Source organism: Trichoplusia ni, chromosome 5 (genome assembly GCF_003590095.1).
Source record: "Trichoplusia ni isolate ovarian cell line Hi5 chromosome 5, tn1, whole genome shotgun sequence".
Taxonomy (NCBI): Eukaryota; Metazoa; Arthropoda; class Insecta; order Lepidoptera; family Noctuidae; genus Trichoplusia; species Trichoplusia ni.
This window is the reverse complement of record NC_039482.1, coordinates 16,437,144-16,450,338: the sequence shown is the minus strand read 5'-3', so window position 1 is coordinate 16,450,338 and position 13,195 is coordinate 16,437,144. Positions and strand designations below refer to the sequence as shown.

General features: G+C 40.7%; 1 protein-coding gene across 1 annotated transcript in view; it reads left to right on the top strand.

Moving 5' to 3' along the window:
* The window catches only part of LOC113493757 (lachesin-like), a 58,015-nt gene that overhangs the window by 32,960 nt on the left and 11,860 nt on the right, over positions 1-13,195 (top strand). The window lies entirely within an intron of this gene.

The following is a 13,195-nucleotide window of genomic DNA, read 5'->3' as shown; positions in this document are numbered from 1 at the left end:
ACTTGCAAAAGTAAATTTTAACAATTTGGAGCTCTCACTGAAAAACTGCGCTAATTACAAGGAGAGACGCAAATGGTAGTAATAAGAGAAGCACTTTACGAGTGTAGTGAGTAAACGATCAGTATATCTCAGAGCGCGGCAAACAAACTGAAATAATGAGCTTCGGAAACAATGGAGCGAGTCACTCAGTGCGCTAACGTACTACTATTAACAAATCAAACTGAGTAGTTTCGCCGGGAGCGCATTAACACTGTCGCCGGTTATTTACGAGGGCGTTACGTCACCGCGCGCACCTGCCGCGCCGCGCGCTGTCTAGTGTCATGTGCCTAAATAGTGGCCCCGATGTGGGGCAGATATCTCCAGAGTGTAATGTAAGCACTGCACTACAAGCTCCTCGGCGTCTCCGAATTTACTGCCGCACTAACCGAGGCACTCCAACTAGACCTAACTCGAGAAATACCATTCTCTACGAACCCAATGTAAATTACTTATATCCCTTCAATTAGGAAATAATTGCTGTAGCTTACACAGGCTTTATCAATTTTGAACCGAAAAATTAGATTACTGCTGCTTTGTATACTAGTCAAGCATTAGGTGATGAAGAGATAAGAGATACATTGCATTGTGAAAAGAATTTCCCGATCTCTGTAACATGCATCGCGTACAACTATCGCGTGTAGCTCAGTTTCATATGAACACCACGGTTGTAGCAAATGATCAGTGTTCATCATTATCATAGTTATAATTACTTACATAGTCAAGTGAGTGGCATGCGTGTTGTGGTGTTTATAACACACACGAGTATAACTCGGTGATATTTGACACGATCAGTTTGTGACGTCACGGTAGCGGCCTACGTGTTGTGTGTGTGACTGCGATTGTGTCAATTCAGTAAAATATTAACTGCTTGGCGCCCTAGAGGCACACTATATCGGTTATAATCTCTTAGATAATACAAAATAGATTTTAATGTTTTTCACAAATATATCGTGAATACAAATACCTCCAATTGCTAAGGTAAACCGATGAGCACACACATAACGTGAACTCGGAGAACAACAAATGTAATTCTAAAAATAATCGAATATGCCTTCGTCGTCACAAGGCGAGCTTCCAACGTATTAATTTGTATTATTACGTGAGTTTCCGCCACTCGCCGCCCCCCCTCCTGCCCACCCCCCTGCCCAGGGTCGAATTTATAGTATAATAGAGAGGTACTCCCACAATTTTAACATTTGAGCATTTTGTTTGTTGTTTACGGGAACCTCTAGCGTTAGAGATCTCTAAAAACACTGTCATTTTTGTGTTTGAATAGCGTTATTTTAACAATATTGTGAAAATAATATATATCTTTTACTACACAAACCTACCATTGTGAAATTTTATATTTTTATATGAGCAGCAGTATATATTATCACGAAGAAGTAAATCGAATGCTGCAAATGTATTTATTGCATTAAAATCTTTTATAAATAAATATACTTAACTATTAGTGTATCAACATAAGTTTAATCGCTGAATAGTTTATAGAACGGGTGACGTACATATATCGCGGGCGATCTCAACAACAACCAATATTATTAGAAAAGCTTGTTGTAGACGTTCCTACGCAAATATTATGTCATAAGCAACGAAAATTATCACACAAGTTAAGCCTATGTTTAAGTTTCCTATCAATAATGTATTTGAGATAAGATTTACACCAACGTATCATGCTATGTGAGTATATAATTTTACACGGATTGTATCCTTTAAAGCCAGTCCTAGTAATATATTCCTCCGCCCTGATTGAGATGATGGTAGTGTATGTCGCCATGCACAAGACGGTCTCGTCAAAGCCGGGCTACCGATGAATCTTAGATTATGTTTCATTATAGAAGAGTACGTGGTCTCGACTGCAAAAGTCTTAAAAATGACAGTTCAACCAGACGATGAAAATTTGTTTTCATCCTTCATGTATCGTACGTAATACAAATACCATTCATGAAACAAAATGTAGTGTTTCCAGCAAGACCTACTAACAAAACCGAATATTTAGGATCTGTATAAGAATATTATTGGTTTGACATTCCCGTCTCGATGGCCGGCCTCGATAAACCCGGCGTCTCAGTGCTGCCACTGGCGCTCTATTATTCAGTAGTTTCGCACACGCACGCACACAACACATTTATACGTCACATATCAGTTTACTTTATTTTTATCATTACAATATTCTTGTTACAATAAGCAATATCTATACGTAATACTTTGAAGAGTAATGAAAATGTAACTTAAAGGAAGATACATAAAAAGCTCGTAGTATAATCACATAGAACTCACTTAATACAATTCTAATAAAAGTCAACATTCTGCTATTAGCAAATAACTCGTTAATCTAAATAAGCGAACCATAATTAGTTCGAAATGTATAACATTTCCAATTAGCATTGCAAACAATCCCCAGTTTAAAATGCATGGAATCTGTCGCAAGACGGCGCCGCTCCGTGCCTTTGAAGTAACTCGAAAAACCGTTTCATTGAATTATTACAAATCTGTGCGTCGCTGTGAAACCATTAGCAATTATTGAAAGCATCCAAATCAACAGCAATTAGTGATGATTGTGTGTGTCCGCGCCGGCCCCGTGCCGAGCCGCGCCGCGCAGGTTTCGGACATCCCGTATGCTAACGACACTGTTATGACGTCACCAGCTATTGAAGCCGCACCGCCGATGTGCAATTGCACATGTTCAGGCTGTGGAATCGCCTGCTATTAACGTTTCACCCTAATTGCTGATGAGTAAAATTGTAATTAGAATTTGGTAATTACTGACACAATAGCGTTATGCGATAACGTGCAATGACTACACAAATGGATGCTCTGTGTTCAGGGGAATAATCAGTTTTAACAAGCAGTTCATTATTATAAAATGTTAATCGCAAAAAAACGAATACGTTCGGAAAAATTTAGGTTATTTTTGTAGATTTAGCCAGGGTTCTCATTTTTTAAATTTGTATGACTATATCAGTGGTGACTCTTTTACGAAATTTGAGACCACGACAGCAGTTGTCAGTCTCCACTTATTGTAGCCGCACTTACTCATTACACAGCTGCACAGCTGCACAGCCACACGACCTCACGGCCACATGGTCGCAGTCGACCGCCAGCGATTGATATTAGTTCACTTAACTTCGGACATTGTTCCCCGCAGCGGTTTACTTGTGCTCTGCTTGTTTGAACGACCCTGTCGTCGAGTTACTATTGCATGTGTGTTCATGGTTTCGCTTAGTTTTATGGAGATGACATGGTAGAGTGGGAACATTCATATACATGGACTGACTTAAAAGTAAGATATAGCACATGGCCTGCCAATATCGTTTGCCTATTAATATGCTTAAAATCAAGTGAACACTTAATAAACTTCAAATAAATTGTAGGCACTCACAATGCTATCGACAGAAACAATAAAAATATAACATGACACATTAAAGCTCTCATCAATAATAAATAAAGGCTTTTATTCTCTTGTACAAATAAAACTCACAAAAAGCATTACACATTAACGTCCTCGTATTAATATCCAATAACAATTACATTGTGATTTGGAAGATACTTATCGGCGGGCGCGCGCTGTTCGCTGCTCGCCGTGACGCGCACTGCTTTTGTTATTGTTCGGTACGGATCGTTCACGAACAACCATTTTAATTAATCATTTTATTGGATTTTATTTTAGCAAGATATTTTTGATTTATAATAGATATATAATAGATAGGTTAAAAACCTGTTACGAATTTAAATGTTAGCTCGGATCTAGCGCTCACTTAAGGCTTGCGTCGTGCGTCGTGCGGGCTGCGGCAGCGGTGCAAAGTAGACGTGAATGAGCGTCTAATCGCGGCGATCAATCAGCGCCGACTGCGGCCGGAAGCCTGCCCTAACGCGCCGCCGACACGCGACGCGCCGCACGCAGCCAGCCGGGACCGAACACGGCGACACTAGTGCCGCGCTTGCAAATCTTAAAGCCCTGCCGCTAATTTATTGAATAATTGTCATCAGGAAACAAACGATAATTCTAAAACAACCTTATATTGTCTCATAAAGCCAGTATACTAATAGCTCCACTTATGTCAAAGTTCCAATGTTGTTGTCAATTAATTAATTTCATCTAAACAGTCCAACAATAAAGTCGTCAGCCGTTCGTAGCCTAATTCTGTACTCAAGATATACATACATTTAAAATACATTGTATATTATTTTTTTGTAGCATCGCATCGTAACGTTGCAGCGATTAGCCCCGCGTAGCTTCTTTCTGTCGTAGCTCCTCGTAGCACCCTGTAGCGAGCCGTAGCCCCTTGTCTACGCCTCGCATGTAGTACGTTTACTCTATTAAAGCAAGTTGGAGTAATCGATTTTGTCTCGTAAGTTATTCTTAATCGTCGTTTGTTGATATAGATTATACTAAAACGTAAATATACAACAAGTACCTACGTAATAAGTGTATGTATGGAATATCCAAATAAATTATCAAAATTCTTGACAATAAACAGTTTTCATGTGACAAAAGTATTGTGTGCGAGTGGGTTTAATGATACGAACCGTATCGCATTAATAATACTGTGATTATTCTTAAAATTTCAATTATAGAGATCACAAACGAAGTCGAACAGCTCATTTGTTATCAGCTTTCACGGATGAATCAATCAATCAATAAAATACAATTACTCAAACATCTGGGATGGTTGGCGCTCTGTGGGGGAGGCCTACGTTCAGCAGTGGACGGCAATAGGCTGAGATGATGATGACGATGACTCAAACATCTGCCGTCAAGAAAACTCCGTCAACTGTTATGTCTAAAACTCTAGTGTTTATGAACACACAAAACCGGTTTTATCAATCAAAAGCTGTGTTGTGTTGCTGCGCTGACACAATAAATTATTTTGACTTATTTAGCGTTGGTGATGTTAAGAGCGTTAATTATTACATCGATTATGTTTTATGGACACACTCTCTTTCCTTTTCTGTTCCCTATTGATGATTCCACTAGGAATAAACGATTAGATCTTTATTTGAATAACCCATTGTTGGCTATGCTGATCCCCAGTGCCGCAATACTTCCCCAGAGTATATACGATATATATGTTACATTAATTAGAAACAACTTCGAAACAATTTAAACCGTGAACCTATATCTTGCATTTTAAGTTTTATTACTATTGCGTGTACTTAATAAATCTTGATAAATAAAAGACTTCTGCATCCAGTCCAAGCCAGCCACCTTTTTAGATCATCGGTCCATCGGGCTGGATCTAATACTGCGTTTGCCGATTCTTGGTCTCCACATGGCCAGTCCACATGGCCAGTCCACTGCTATTCCCTCTTGCTAACTCTACAAGGTCTATCTTTTTTTATTTTGTACCTAAGACGGACACTGGAAATAAAAATTCTCCTCATCCCAATTTCAGATCCACATTTATTTTTATATGTTTTAACTATTTTAAAGTTCGAGCTCGAATCTCTCGCAGCCCCAAACTTCGTTACATAATCCTATTGTTTGAAATAATTTTGTCTTTAACTATTTAATCTTCTATAAATAACATTCACTAAAACTTGATCCCCTGCCTCTTCTTTTACCAATCTAAATTAGTCTAATCCGATCTAGGATTACCAAGACTATGTTAAATAATAGTCCTATAAAATGTTTTAAAACAATTTTGTCAATGATTTTCTCTTAACACTCTCATTAAATTCCGTTGCTCATACCCATACATATAATCTACAAAATATTATTTCCGGTATTACTATTACTAACTGACCGATTAACGCACAGTCTAAACTTGTGCTATCAGTGACTAGTTTCTTCTACCTACATAAGAAATGTTATTTTAATAATTGACAAATAAATAACTGATCAAACTACGTTGATCTCTCACAAAAGTGAGGCTCTCCACTCTCACTCTCCTCCAACACAAATACGCCCTGCCCAGTGTCAAGCAGTGACAGCTTGTCAAGCGTCCAGATCGTAAGGTGGCGACGGCAGCAGCAGGCGGCGCGCGGACTCACACTTCTACAATAGAACTTACATTTGGGCTGTTGCCTATTTTAGATAATTACTGAATAAAAGTGAGCGGTTTTTGTGTGCGCGGCGGCGGGAAGAGCGGCTGGTTCCGGCGGGAGCGGGCTTTGTTCGCGGGCCGCGCGCCCCCGGCTCGGCCCCGGCCCTGCCTCGGCCCTGCCCACGGGGCCCGCATTGTTCTAATTAATCACGAGCTCTCGACGACCCGACATTGTGTTTCTTTTCTACTATGTATATGCATACGCGGCTAGATAGCGGCGCGGGTGACCTTACACTTGACATGTGAATATGGCTGCGTCTGTGCATTGTAACTCCTACTCGGCACATTGAAAATTCTGTAAGAAGTTATTCTTGTAATAGATCTGAACCTTTGCTTGGATATAACAGCGATCTCAACATTTATATATTTATGTATTTACATTTATATTTCCCGGAAGGGCTAAGATATTCAACGGAAGCATCAAGTAAATATTTGTGGAAGATCAACTTTCATTATAATTGTGTTGAGCAATTGTAAAACAATCTTACTAATCCCAGCCCGAATTCATAGAAGTAAGAGATGTTATTGTGAAGCTAGCCGACCCAGTGTTGTCACAGAACAAGTACGTACAATATCAGAACAGATCACGACAGGTGCGCGGGTCACTCGGCACACGTCGCGCGACCGGCAGACATCCTCGGCCGCGGAACAATACAACAGGCGCTCGCTGTTTTCCTTTCTGTTCCTTAAGTGTGTATTCAGACGTGTCGAGTGGGCGAGCACCGGCCAAACGACGACACAAAAGCGGATTGAGAACGAGGAAAAGTTCACTTAATTTTGTTTTTGCTCTTTACAGAGCATTAACAGATGACGAAGCAGTTCTCAGCTTAGCGATGAAGACCTCTTGGCTGGAGTGCTGACGTTACAAAGTGGAGATCGCACGTCGCATTCATCATCCGCGCAAAAACCTTTAACAAACTGAAACATTTTAATGCAATGCATGACATGTTTTGTTTTCCTACAAAGTCACAATCATGTTACGGAAATAAATTATTTCCGAGCCACATGCATGTAACATGAGGACGTTTAGTTGTAAGTTTCAGTTAGTTTAGTAAGGCAGAAGCGTGCTTAGGCTAAGCCCATTCTAATGTTAATCGTGTACAGATACCGACGACCACTGTTTGACATAGCAACTCAGTGAACTACCGAAATCAGTTTAATCCGTGCCCGTTCACAATAGTGATTAATGGATTTCTTTAGGTATCATGTTGTCGTGAAAACTATTGGCCTCCTGCCCGCTCCGCACTTGTTCTTACTTCAGAAATATTTTTTCGATATAATAGAAGTCACTGCTTTGTACTGATAGCCATGTAATGATCATCACACTAAATCATCAGCTAATCTACTGCGTGACTTGTAGCGGCTTCAATCCTGCAAGCATTACTTTGTATGTTGTATGAGCCATGAGAGCTCGTGGTAAGTCTGTGTGTCTTTGAGTTAGTGATACAAAGACGCTGAAATAAAGAAAACCCAACGAGCCGTCATAACATGTTACAGCACATACTTACTGTTCGCATGCGAAGGTTTACAGACTCGGGAGTTTCCTCTTTGGATCAATTTACATTAGCATCATCTGTCAATAACTTGATGACAGCGTAACGCAGGGGTGACGGACACACCGACAGCGAGACTTGTTTGTGTTTACGAACTTTTTATGTTCAGTTCCTGTTTACTGCTGTCTGTTATATTCAATGAATATCTTACCGTTGGATTAGCTGACTGAAGGGGTTTATTAGGGGTGAATAAAATCGAATGTCTGTACTGATCACTACCGTCCATGAGAAATGAATTTTCTATGTAAAGAGGGATATATTATATATATAGCGCAGGGATGAAGTATTCTTGTCTTGAAACTGTAAGGTTCGCTCGCGGCTGGTCCTCGCAGCGCAGTCAGACCGCGGCCACTCGCCGGCGCTCAACTAACAAGTGATCTCGAAACTCTAGTTCTTCGCGTCAGGTCACTCGCCACACTTCGCTTAGCTGCGCACCTACTTATACTTTAGAACATCAAAATCTGTTTCACGTTCTAAACACCTACCGCAGTCGAAATTGAGCGCTCCGTCTTTGATATAACGTTGATGTTTCTGTGTGCCGCTGTAAGTAGACAATATATAGTCGCTGACCGTACAAGTCATAGGCACAATGGGCGGGCAGTTTACGATCCGCAGCGGTAACGCGACGCAGCCGCTATCGCACCCACTTACCATATTTTCACAATAAACACGACTCAAACACGCCATGCAGACTAATAATCAACCTTAATATTATAACCGTATAGTTGAGATTATATCGCCACTACACAATTTATCCAGTGTGCTTAACCGTAGCAGAGATGTAATTCAGCAATTCAAGTCAGCTCGAGCTTAATTCATTATTTTGCAAGTAGTGCTGTTCACTCTCGAAATACGACGTTGAGTGTTTAACTTCTTCTAATACTTTTTATGAAAGCTTATCACAATGCAATGTGTTTTCCCACAACCTAAAAAAACTAAAGCAACCATAAGTACTTGGCGTTAATGTTGTATTAAAGGCCCGTTTCATCACCGCCTGCCAGTGTTGCTGCCAGATAGCGACTAATCAGTGTAGGCGCTTAGTCGCATACAATATAATTTGGACGTTGTTCTGATCGTAACTCCTGGAATATTCAGGAGTCGATGACAATTCAATTGGCGTAGCAAGTGGTCCCGCGAACGCACTAATCAGCGACACTGCGTAGCGTAGCTAGTAACGAGCTCTACGTACCGCTACGATGACCATGGAAGCCCCCGATCTAGGTTAGATAGTCATTTAAAGAATTTGCTTAGGTTAATTATATGACTGGAATCAATTAATTATTAAAAGTCGAATTAAACTGCAAACATTTGATGAAAGCGTTTAAACTGGTAGAGTTAAGTGTTTTTGTCTTTGTTCCTTTTCATCTTACAAGATTTTAAGTTTTACGTGCGTTTTACTTAATTAACTTTAAATTCGTTCATTAACGCGCTCCCTAGCTATTTATACAGTGGGTGATGCTAGTGGCGGTACTCGACACGCGACCGCCGCGCCCCGCCGCTGTGACCCACAAGCCTCCATATTATTTCTCCACCACGAGACTGCTGGCCCCCGCAGCTGTCCGCTTGCCGGCGCATGCGAAGCTCCGCTGTATTGCCGATTCAATTCCTTTTTGCTTTGTTGTGTAATCGAATTACTCTCGTTTAGCCGGCGGCAGTAATTAAATAAAAACAAGAACAAAGGCTCGCGACGTAAGCCTTGCACATCCTCCCTCCCCCCACCCCTCGCCCCGTCGCTCCCTGCTCTTACCCGCCCGTACGTGAGAATTAAGAAAACAATGGATGTGGCGCACCGTCACTGTGGCGAGCTAATGTTTATAGTTCATCTAGAAAGCACGCGCAGGACACATCGCGGGGCCTGATGTTGTTCCAAACGCATCATGAGTATTGCTCTCAGCAGTAGTGCTGTGCTCTACGAGCGTGTGACGTTGAAAACACCTCGTACATGTCTCGGTACGTAAGAGTCGGGCTTTTAGCCTTTTGGCTTTTTAGCCCAATAGCTTTTATCTGATTTCAAAAAGGCGGCCCCTAATACTATGTCAAAGTCAAAGGTTTGAACATTCCACGAATACTCGGGCGTGTACATTTTACTTAGAGGACATCAGAGTCAGAAGATGCAATGTCTTCAGGGAGTTGCTCAGATACCGATAGTTAAACTCAACAACTCAAGTCTTGCAGTTCGATTTCGATTTGAGTTGTGCTTTATTTACCTGTTTTTCATACAATTCTGGCTTAGTATTGAATATTGGTAAAGCTATCATGTGCACTGCGTAATGCAATCAACAATCAGTGGAGTTAGAATATTGCTCGTTTCACAACTCCGTCAGATTTCGTGCAGGCAGATGAATGTCTTTTGATATTGGTTGATATTTATTTATATTCCACAGAAAAAAACGGGTTTGACGTTTCACGACGTAGTTTCCATTAATAATTAGTCTGAATAAGCTTTTCTTACGCTGATTTGACGGATGCTCGTCATTTAACAGATATCTCCATCCCTAATAAAACTAAAACTCATTAAAAAGCGCGTATTAGACGCGTTCCTTACCGGTTACAAGACACACATATGTCCTTGAGTGAGTATAAACACACACACATGCTCGCTCTCGTTATTTGCATTCGCTCCGACCTCATTACAGTAAATAGCGAGGCACCACAGAATTAGCCTTCGCCGCGTCTCGCACTACGCATGCCGTACAGCCGTGTGGCCGACCCTTCCGTGTAAATAGATACAATACAAAATAACAAGATCACTTTCCCTCGAGTTTACGCGAGATCAACCGCTTCGCGCCGCACCACGAAGTCTCCAAGCTCGGAACTCCTACAAAATACAGCATGGCACTTCAAAAATGCAGCTTTGACTTACCTGTACATACCACCTGTATTTATGATTTTTATGCCATTACAAGTATTGTGTCAAATTAATGTCACCAATGTAGCGCAAAGTTAAGGCGCAATTTAAAAATATAATATCATTATTAAAATAATATTTGGAGAATGCAATAATAACTTCCTAATTAAAGGCAGACTCATCTTTTCGTTGCACAGTGTACTATGTGGTAAAGTAATCTTGAAGGTTACATTCTCAAACACTTCAGTATTGTAATTCTAATATTACTATTTCATATGTCTCTAACAAATATCAGCAATAGCACAATCCTACAAAAAATAGTCTTTATATTCGTTACAAAAATCACACATTACTTGTGTCAGTACTCTCTTAATCACACCCTTTTTTAATGTTGATTTAATTACACCCTACATTACTACAAAAGTTTACTTTTGCTTCTGCAACGATGTAATTTTGCAGTCACGTTGCATATTCTCACGTAGCGGTCGTAGCGCTCGTAGCGCATGTATCGTAGTAGCTGCGTAGTAGTAAGAAAAGTAACCCCCGCTAAAAGCTATGCTCTAAACTTTTTGATTCCTTTCAACTTGTGAAGAATTTCTTTGAGTAAATTACCTACACACGTGTGACGTCATCACTCATGCCACTGTTCTTAATGACCTCCTGTAGCCCTAGTTTATTCGCACCGCTTGCAGCCGCCACCAAAATATTTGTTAATTGTTTGTTGTCTTTGAAGTGAACATCAACATTTCTCTATGTCTTTGTTTTGCTGCGGTCATTTTACTCCCGACGCTATAACATGTCTGTTTGTGTTATAGCTGTCTGTGCTTTCGTAGCTCTCTAACAGTGAACCGATTTAAATTTCGTTTTGTATTTATTTGAGAGGTGAATAAATCGACTAAATTCTTAACTAAACTTAATTAAAATTGGTCCAAGATGGCCGCCGTCACGTAATTCATTTATTTATTATTCAAATTACCTGCACTACAAAACAGTTTGCGAATTGATTTTTTTTCGTAATTACCTCAATGTGTTATGTGGCTATCAATTAAATGAGCTTGACTAGATTTATGTGTCAAATAACAAATCTAAGATCGCAAAACACGACGGATTTCATTTTTTTTTAACTTCCATATGGTGTAAAGCTCAGAAAACAAGTTTTGTAGTTTTTAATATTTAGCTTCGGTTGATAAGTGTATCCCGTAGTTGTATGTGACTGATGCTGTTAAAGTCCCCAGCTGACCCCAGTATAGCCCGGCAGTGACCAGTGAAGTACAAATACGGTCACACATGCTCTCGACATGTTTACTTGGTGGTTTAATGAAATAATAAAGCGTGGGTATTATTACTGGAAGGATAACCTCATTAAGTGTAAATCTTACCTAATTATATTGCGTTCTGTCTGTTCAAACAATATTAATACATGATCAAAGCGCAACTACTGAACTAAATATATGATATCGTGATAATGTTTTCTCTGTCTTGGCGTAGAGTGTGGAGGTAGCTGGTAACGAGGCCTCGCACGCAAAGACATCAGTGTTAACATAATGTAATTACCGCGTAGTAATGAGAGTACGCACTCAGCCGCGCCGGGGACGGAACCCGCGACACATACACGCATGGAGTCGAGGAAACAAGTGGCATAGCATTAACAATTATATCTTAAATAGGTATTGAGCGAATCTTAACCTGGAAACCTGAAATCAGCCTTACATTTGAAGATAAGGCTTAAATCTTTAAATAAAGGCTATTAGATGCAATACAGTATTAAAGATGATTGCTGCCGTGAGACGTCAGACCGGTCGCAGGCGCCGCGTGTTCAGCAGACAGCGCGCAGCGAATAAAATAAACATCAAGCACCGGTTCGTTAGTCACAAAGCGTCGCCATCAAAAAGCAATGAAATTATAAGAGCGACGAACAAATTGGAAAACTATTATGTGTCCGTCAGACTCGTTATTTACTGAGCAATTTGGCGAATGGAATTAACTCGGACGCGAGTTGCACAACCGGCCTACAATTTGGGCGCTGTTACCGCCGCGTCACCGCTCACGCAGAGAGCCGCACTCCTGAATACTCGCCCTTTTATCATTTTGACTGTAACAAGGTATAAGATTAAATTATAAAAAGGCTCGCTCGTGAAATGAATCCGCGTTGGTGCGTGACGCGAATCTCGGAAAATGTTGCGGTTCATCCGACTGTCGAGACCGACAGAAGGCCCACATGGTACGCGAATGAACACGGTGTACCAGTACAGAGTGCTGATTAGATTGTGGTATCTTAAAGCAAGCTTCGACAATGTCGGATGGAGACCAAGTTCCGAGTTAAGAGAGCTGGAATTTTAATAAAATCATAAGTACAAGGAAATCAACCTTCTGAAGGAAACTCTGCGTGGTATACCCGGCAGCCGGCACACCGCCCTCGCAGGGTTACTGCCCCCCCCCCACTTCACCCCTCGCCCGCCCGCTGTTAGCATATTTAGCGAACACAGGTGCCTAGTGACCTTACGGGATTATCTTGTTCATTTAAACAAACGAAAATCATACAAAGTTGTATTTAAGCTCGCTCAACCTGATAACACTGAATGCTTAATACATACAAATACACACTCATGCTATGTTGTTTCTATACACAGCAGCTGCGATCATTATCTTCCGCCTACTTATTTCGGCTACAAGCAAACACATTACAATTTGATAGTGCACGAGTCGAC